General features: G+C 49.7%; 1 protein-coding gene across 2 annotated transcripts in view; it reads left to right on the top strand.

The window, feature by feature from the left end:
- Positions 1–4,690: 4,690 nt before the first annotated feature.
- SMAD9 (SMAD family member 9) overlaps positions 4,691–8,004 on the top strand; it is a 46,614-nt gene continuing 43,300 nt past the window's right edge. The window contains exon 1 of one of the 2 annotated variants that reach the window (XM_084768730.1): positions 4,691–4,902. The gene's annotated coding sequence lies outside the window, so the exon portion shown is untranslated. The remainder of the gene's footprint in view (positions 4,903–8,004) is intronic. The other variant, XM_084768733.1, reaches the window with a different exon arrangement.

The following is an 8,004-nucleotide window of genomic DNA, read 5'->3' as shown; positions in this document are numbered from 1 at the left end:
TTAGGGCACTGGGGGTGTGCCCTTGACAGGGATAATGAGAGCAGTGTGTGTGTGTCCATTTTTACCTCTATACATACAGAATCACCCAGGCTAAGAGGTTCTGTGAGAAAAGGGCAATTCATAATGAGATGCAATAACCTTGTCTCACAGCAAGGTGGAAAGGCGAGGTCACCTGATACTGTCCATGTGAGCCCAGCTGTGGTGGCTTCAATAAGAACGGTCCCCACGCTCTTGGGTTTGGATGCTTGGCCCATAGGGAGTGGCACTATTAGGAGGTGTGGCCTTGTTGGAGGAAGTGTGTCACTGTGGGGGCGGGCCTTAAGGCGTCCTATGCTCAAGCTCTGCCCAGTGTGGAACAGTCTCCTGCTGCCTGGGAATCAAGATGTAGCACTATCCCAGCTCCTTCAGCTCCTTCTGCAGCACCACGTCTGCCTACATGCCACCATGCAGATAATGGTCTAAACCTCTGAACCTCTATAGCCCAACTCCAGTGAATAGCTTTCCTTTATAAGAGTTGCCATGGTCATGGTTTCTCTTCACAGCACTAAAACCCTAACTAAGACACCACCCAACCTCCAGACATGAAAAGCAGCAAGTCTTACTCTGTGAGTTTTCTCTGGCATTGCCCTGGTAGGGCCATGGCCTCACGGGGTCACACATGGCTCCCTCCACCTTCTATCTGGCCCTTAGGTCTGGGGCTCTGTATATGGCATGAATGATTGAGGGCAGACCCAGCTCACATCCAGAGGTTAGAGGACAACCATGGAGTGGGTTCTAGAAATGGAACTGAGGCATCGACTCTGCAGCAAGGGCCCAGCTGTGCCTTCTTCCCATACAACCTAGATGCTAACTCTTGCAAATGTAACCCCCGTTCTCACGGCTATCACCTCCAGCTCCCCGTGCAAGGGACAGCGAGTTCAGGTTTCCCTTATACCACAGATGAGCAAGGGAGGACATAGCTGCCTCCCCTGCCTGGTCTCAGAACACCTTTTGACGTCACGTTTTGTTCACACACTTTACAGTTCCATGTGATTCTGGAAGGGCCATGCAGTGCGCTATTTCTTGCCTGAGGTCCGAGCTCAGGCTGATTGGAGTTTCAACTATGTGCCAGCTGCTTTAGGTCCCTGGATCTTCAGCTATAAAACAGAAATAATAATCTCACCTTGTGAGGCATGAGGGTGGGAGCAGAGGGCGCCTGTGCAGCACTCACCAACTGTCACGGTAGGCCCTCCCTCATCTGCCCCATTGCTAAATCAAGACCACCTACCCGCTCTACCTGTTCCTCACCTCAGCTCCTTCCTGTTTCTCAGAGGTGAGCTCCCGTACAGCATCCTTTATCTTACATACACAACTAGTTTGACAGGTGAGGTTTCTAGTCTCAAAACCTCAGCTGGTTCTACATAGAATAGGCATTCTGGGCAGTCTTTCTGGCCTGTATCACAATGCCTGATAGGGGCACATTTTGTCACCAGGCCTGCCCCTACCTATGCTGCTGCAACCATGGAGACAGGGTGGGAGCAGGAGCCCAGGATGCAGGCGTTCATGCTCACTTCTCAAGGTCGCTGGGGTTTCATCTGTGGTGCATCCTCTGGCGCCTCCCATGCCTTCTCCCTACTGTGATGCCTGTGTTTGTGTGCTGGTCTTGAAGGATGTGCACTTCTCCTATTATAGAGGTGGCTTACTAGAAGCCAGTACTCTGTGTCCACATAGTCTAGGGACCAGGTGCTCAGGGAAGTCAGCAATACCGGTTTTGGACCAAATGATGACTTTGAAGTAAAGTTCTGGGGAAAGCAGGAAAAGCATAGAGTTACAGATGAAATGCAGGAAGGAGTCTGCTCTGGTTTGCCTATGAAATGTCTCCACAGCCTTGTCCTCAATCACCTATTCTCTAGCAGTTGCCCCAGTTTTGGGGTGGTATTGGTCAGGATTTTGTCAATTTGACACAAGCTAGGATGATCTGGGAAGAGAGAACCTCAGTTGAGAGAATGCTTCCATTAGGTTGACCTACAGGCATTTTCCATGGCATTTTCTTATTTTATGACTTATGTGGGAGGACCCAGACCAATGCGAGTGGTGCCACCGCTGGGCAGGTGGTCCTGGGTTGTAGAGAAAGAAGGCCGAGCAAGCTGTGGGGCATGAGCCAGTAAGCAGCACTCTTCCGTGGCCCCTGCTTCAGCTCCTGCCTCCAGGTTTCTCCCTGACAGCCCTTCAGGATGGATATGAGCTGTGAGATAAAATAAACCCTTTCCTCCCCAGGCTGGGCTCTTTGCTTTTTAGCATAGCAACAGAAAGTACCTAGAGCAGGAGGCTTGACTTTTTTTTTTCTTTCTTTCTTTTCTGAAATGGGTTGTAGTTGTCGGATGTACCAGAGAGGGGCTGAGTGTTCTAGGCCATTCATCTTCCCGCTGGGTGGGTGAAACCAGCTGCCTCCAGCTCCAGCTGCCCAGCTCCAAACTGCTTCCAGCACAGTGCCCTTCCACCACAGCAGATGGCGCCCTCTCAGATCAAGACTGGAAATAAATCTTTCCTCCCTGACATCACTGCTCTTAGGTTTTTTGGTCACAGTGTATAAAAGTGATGCAGAGAAGTGGAGGGACGGGTGGGCAGGGTACAGTTACAGCTGTGAGCAGAACCTGGACCATGGACAAGGAAAGCCGAGGGTGGCCATGTGCGGATGACCGTGCTGAGTGTAAGGCAGCTTGCCAGCACTCACAGAATGCCTCTGCCAGCTGAAGCTGTGGAAAGGTAAGCCTTGGCCTCATGGTTCCTGATGACTGAGCATGTGGCACAGGAGGACTGTTCACATCAGGACCATCCAGAGAAGGAACCAGGGTGCATAGATCCTCTTTGGTTTAATTTTGCCAATAAGCTAAGCTTCTGTAACAAATCACTTCCCAAACAGTGTCACATATCGGAGGTCAGGTCTTTCATATGTGGATTTGGGGGGAATGCCTCAGAGCTCAGCTATAGCACAATACACGTAACAGATGTGGGCAGAGGAGCTCACAGCCTTGCCAATGGATATTCCCTCCCACAAGAGGAAGATCTTAGCTGTGCTTTTCAGGTCCCTAACCAGAATTATAAGGGAATTAATGCCAAATCACAACTGCTAACAGTCTGGTGTCCTGTGCATTTCCATAACATAATGCTTTGGTGGAAGAGAAGTAAGATTCTATTAAACGATCAAAAAAATGACAGAAGGTAGGATTGGACATGAGAGTTCTCACAGGCAGGGCAGTCAAAAGAGTCAGCCATCAAGCCGAGCAGTGGTGGTGCACGCCTTTAATCCCAGCACTCGGGAGGCAGAGGCAGGCTGATTGCTGTGAGTTCAAGGCCAGCCTGGTCCACAAAGCTAGCCTAAACCAGCCAAGGCTACACAGAGAAACTCTGTCTCGAAAAGCCCCCCCCCCAAAAAAAAGAGTCAGCCATCATGAGTGCTCTTCCCCAGGGCTAGTGTTCACTCTTTCTTGAACCCCACCAAGCCTTACTGTTTTTATCTCCCCAACCTTTAGGGAGTAAAGTCCAGAAAAGGCCAAGTACACACACTCAAAGGCCTGCCCAACCCCTACCCCCCAAGAGAATTCTGTGAATTCATAGCCTCCTCCACGGCAGAAGGACCAGCCTGCCCAGTAGAGGTCTTCCAGGGCTTTCTGTTCCCATTAAAGGAGGAAACTGATTAGACAATTTCTTTCTATAATATCATTTCTGGTATGGGGGGGGGGGGGGACCAACCCTGAGCCACAAGGTATCAATTCAGAGAACCTAATTAGTTTTCTTGCCTCAAAGTGCACACGATGCACAGTCCTCATCCGGTCCATGCCTTTCAGTGGTTATCACCACCACCATTTGGCAGTATCTCTTCTGTCCCAGGTCAATTGCAAACCTAACACCTTGCCTGCAGCAAGACATATGAGCCAGGCGTAGAAAGACGCTTTCAATCTGAAGTTACAGTGGCATTTAACCTTCTGCAATGTGTTTTAAGCAAGGCCCTCCTCGGCTACCCATGGATGATGATACAAAAATGTCATGTTCCTGAAAGTGGTGGGTTTAGGATTAGGAAAAGAAGTTCAACTGAGGGGCTTTCGTTTACATTTCAAAGGTGCCTTGGCCTCTTGGAGGATGTGTGCACACTGGGGCTCATTGAGGTGGCCTAGTACCATCCTCTGCCTCTTTGAAGACCTGTAAGGTTTGATGGCTAATCAAAAGCCTTGGGCACAGCAGTGCCACTTTCCAAATGGCCTTTCAAAGGCAGGCAACCTCGGAGACAACCAGGCCCAGGCCGCCGGGCAGGAAGATTCCTTGTGCTCCTGAGGTATATCTTGAGTAGATAATGTGTATTATACACTAGATAAGTAATCACAAAACCTACATTATTACAGGACTAGTTTGAAACTCCCCTCGCCACTTAACATGGTCTGGTGCCAGGGCAAGTCATGCCTCAGAGAAACAGCCAGCCAGTAAATGTGGCCTCCAGGGAGCAGGACTAGGCAGTTCTGGAGACATGCGTGGTTGGTGGTCCTGTCTGCCTCCTCGGGGGACGGCCCCCTCCCTCCGCTGCCTGCGGTCAGGTTGGATGGATACTTCTGGGGATGACCTGGAGACCTTGCTGGCCCCAAAAGCCATCTGCAGGCGTTATGCGCTGGGCGGGAGGGTGCGCCCGCTCGGGGCAGGGCGGGGAGCGCTGGCGCGGCCAGGGCGCATGGCCCCTCCTGGCTGGGGCTGCGCGCACGGCCGCCTGGCGCCCTTCCAGCGCGGCGCACTCACGCGGGCGGCCGAGGAGGAGGCTCCAGCCTGACTGACGCCTCTGGAGCCGCTGTCTGGGTCCCGCCGCCGCCTGGCCGGCCCCTGCAGCTACCGCGCAGCCGGAGTGCGCGGGGGGCACGCGTGGCACCGCGCGGACAGGTAAGCGCTGTCATGCCGCGGGCGTGGGCACTCGGGTGGCCCCTGAGGTCTTCGGGCGTGGGACTTGGCTCTCCGTGGAGCCTGGGTGGTGTGTGTAGTGTGCTAGGGCTCCAAGGCAGCCTGGTACCTGGACCCAACGCGTGGCCCGGGGCGGGGGCAGGGATGCGGGATGCGGGTGGGCATGCTGCAGAGGGATACACACTGTCCTGGACCCAGGGACAGGCGCTCTGGAGCACAGCTCCGGGAAGTAGCTCTTTGCTGGGGAGAGATGACAGTAGAGAAGCTAGTGTGAGTGTGTATAAGGTAGGCGTTGTGCCTCTGGGGCAGATTTTAAAACTCCAGGACACCCTTAACCACTAACGCTTATTTCATATTCCTGTAATCTTTTTTCTTCTCTGCTTACCTTTGAGGCTCACACAGTAAAAGAGAGAGGGGAAAAAGTTAGGAATATTAAGTGTCTGTAGCTAGCGCTGGGGTTATGTTTGTCTTCTCCTGGGCCTACCATTGGGTGCCAGCGCTGCGCAATAGGGAGGGGGCGAGGTGGGGACAGATGCTGGCGACTGACTGACGCCGGCCTTGTGATGGGGAGGAGGAGCGCAGAGCATGGGGAACCTTCTTATGGGTGGCTAATCGCCACACATCTTCTTACTCCTCCTCCTCCCTTCCTCCCTTCCTCCCTCCCGCCCTCCCGCCCTCGAGCAAGGCAATTGAAAATGACAGTTTTGAGGTCCTCAGTTGGTGTATTTCTGGGCTGGAATTGGTACTCCTGAGAAATAACCTACAAATGATGTGGGTCTCCTTTTGGAAGCAAATTGCATGTAATTCGGTCGAATGCACTCCCGCAGGGCACTAGGAATCACTTTTAGTGGACCCAGTTGACGATGATGACCGGTTGGTGGCTTGCTGGGTTTATGTCAAAAAGTAGTTAGCAAGGAGAGCGGAGAATAACGGTAGAGCCTTGGGCCCTTTAATGATGGCCCTTCCTAGGCTGCTCCTCGGGAATATTTGTGGTTGTGAAATGTGTAAGCATGCCTGTCAATGAGAGGGAATGCCTTTGGATGCTTACACTTAAAAACTATTCATCTATATTTAAGAAGGAAGTAAAAACACAGCTCCTGTGTACTCTACAGCAAATGACCAGGATCCAGCGCTGTCTCGTAGGAAGTCAGGAACATGATTTTGGATCACTTTCAAGTCTGTGGTTGGTTATCCAAGGACATCACAGTTAAGAAACCGGTGTGGTAGTTTATAAACAAGGAACATTTAAAATCTGATAAGATTACTAAAGCGTCAAATAATATTTCTGGAAAAATAACTTGTAGTGGTAAGGCTCCTTGCTGGCAAGGCAGCTCCCTGCAAGCTGGCTTTTTGTTGGGTCTGTCCTGAGACACTGCAGGCCCCCACTTTGTGCCTGAGTGCCTGCCTTTGTCAGGGTGCCTCCACCATCGGGTTTAAGCTATACTTAGGAGAATGCTTGCATAGTCTGGATCCAGGCAGCTCACTCACCAGTAGTGTTTTCTAAAAATCAAAGACAAATTAAAGCTAAGCACTTGTCAAGTTTCTTAACCTCAGCATGAGACATTTGGTGTTTTCTTTATCAGGTTTATTTTTTTTTTCCTTTTACTGACACATTCCCCTAATGAGCAAATCAGTAAACATTCACCAGTATCAGCTACTATGTCTCTGGTAACCTAAGATGTAGGAAGAAAAAGAAACATTTCCATCCTGTTTTATAGGAAACTTTACCACAGTTATCTAAGCATTGAATGAAAGGCAAATCTGTGTATCCTTTCTGATCATGTGGTCAAATTGAAGGAGGGAAAAAAATTTATCCTTTCACATAAATAAAAGAATTCAATGTCAGTTTTGCAAATAATTGAATTCCGATGAATGAGAGCACAGTGTGCTTTGCCAAGCTGAAGAGAGGTGGTCGCTGTATCATCAAGGTAGCTCCTATGTCTGACCTTCCCTCCCAACTACGAGAACACAGTTTCATCATCACGGTCTGTTTTAATATGCTCAAAATCATACTTGTCCAGGGCTGTGCTCCAGGGGTGGGAAGGTCACGGTTAGGTTATAAATGTTCTTGGCTTTTATTTTTTTTTTTGAAACATGCCACTAAACCCTGAGGTTTTAACAGAGCTTAGTGCAGAATTCTGTTTATTCTTGTGTGTACCGAGGAATTCAGAAACGGGTGTGTGTAGAATAAACCAGTAAGCTGGGTGCATGTTGAAAGCACGGATCTCCTCAAATTGTTGTCATTCTGGACTGCTGGGTTTTTATTCCCTCTATTGCTGTTGCTGGTGAGTTGGAAAGCTGCCTAAATTTTGTTTTGATAGCGTGAGCAGGCAGTAGTGTTGCTGTGTTAACCTGGTAAATGTTTGTGTAAGAATAGGGACACAGTAAAAAATAAACAATTATTCCCTGGCAGTGAACTAACCCTTAAAAGCAAATGTTCCTGTAAATTACAACTGTTGTAAGGAAAGTCACTAGGATTTTAAGATACTTGCCAGCATTAAATGTTATCAGGGCCATGAAAACTGGGTGTTCGTTTTGATGTTTCTTTGCCCTGGTAGCAGTTGGACCCCAGGTCCCCTTGTCTGCCTCACACATGCTGTCCTCTGCCAGACTTATTTTCTCATGTGTCCCGTTGTAGTTATAAGAGTGAGTTACAGCTTTCCACACACACCCAGGCTTTCCTCTTATCTGCCTATGTCCTTGAACTCAAGCTCAGGCCCAGGATGCCTTTTCCTCTGTCCTTACCTCCCACCAGATCCCTGTATTTTCTGGACAACGCTTCATTTTGTCGGCTCTGCCCCAAGTGCTACCTTCATGGAATTGTCTCAGATATCCTTAGTGGTGGGTATGTCCTTCTAGGAGCCTTTTGCACCTCTGGTGTGGTTTGGCATATTTTTTGAGACGACTGATTTCTTCCCCTCAGGACATCCGTACATGATCAGGAGGGGTTGAGTTTCATCTATGCTTTTTATTCCTTTACTGTTGACTGCAGTGCCTGGCTCAGGACTCAGTCGATGAGGATTAATTAAATGAGAAACTCTCTTTATTGAACCTGGGTCCCTTCTGAAATAAAAATCTATAAAA

This window comes from Acomys minous (assembly GCF_964271855.1).
Source record: "Acomys minous genome assembly, chromosome: 19".
In the NCBI taxonomy this organism is placed as follows: domain Eukaryota; kingdom Metazoa; phylum Chordata; class Mammalia; order Rodentia; family Muridae; genus Acomys; species Acomys minous.
Note: the sequence above shows the minus strand (reverse complement) of the source record. Positions and strands in the feature narration are given on the sequence as shown.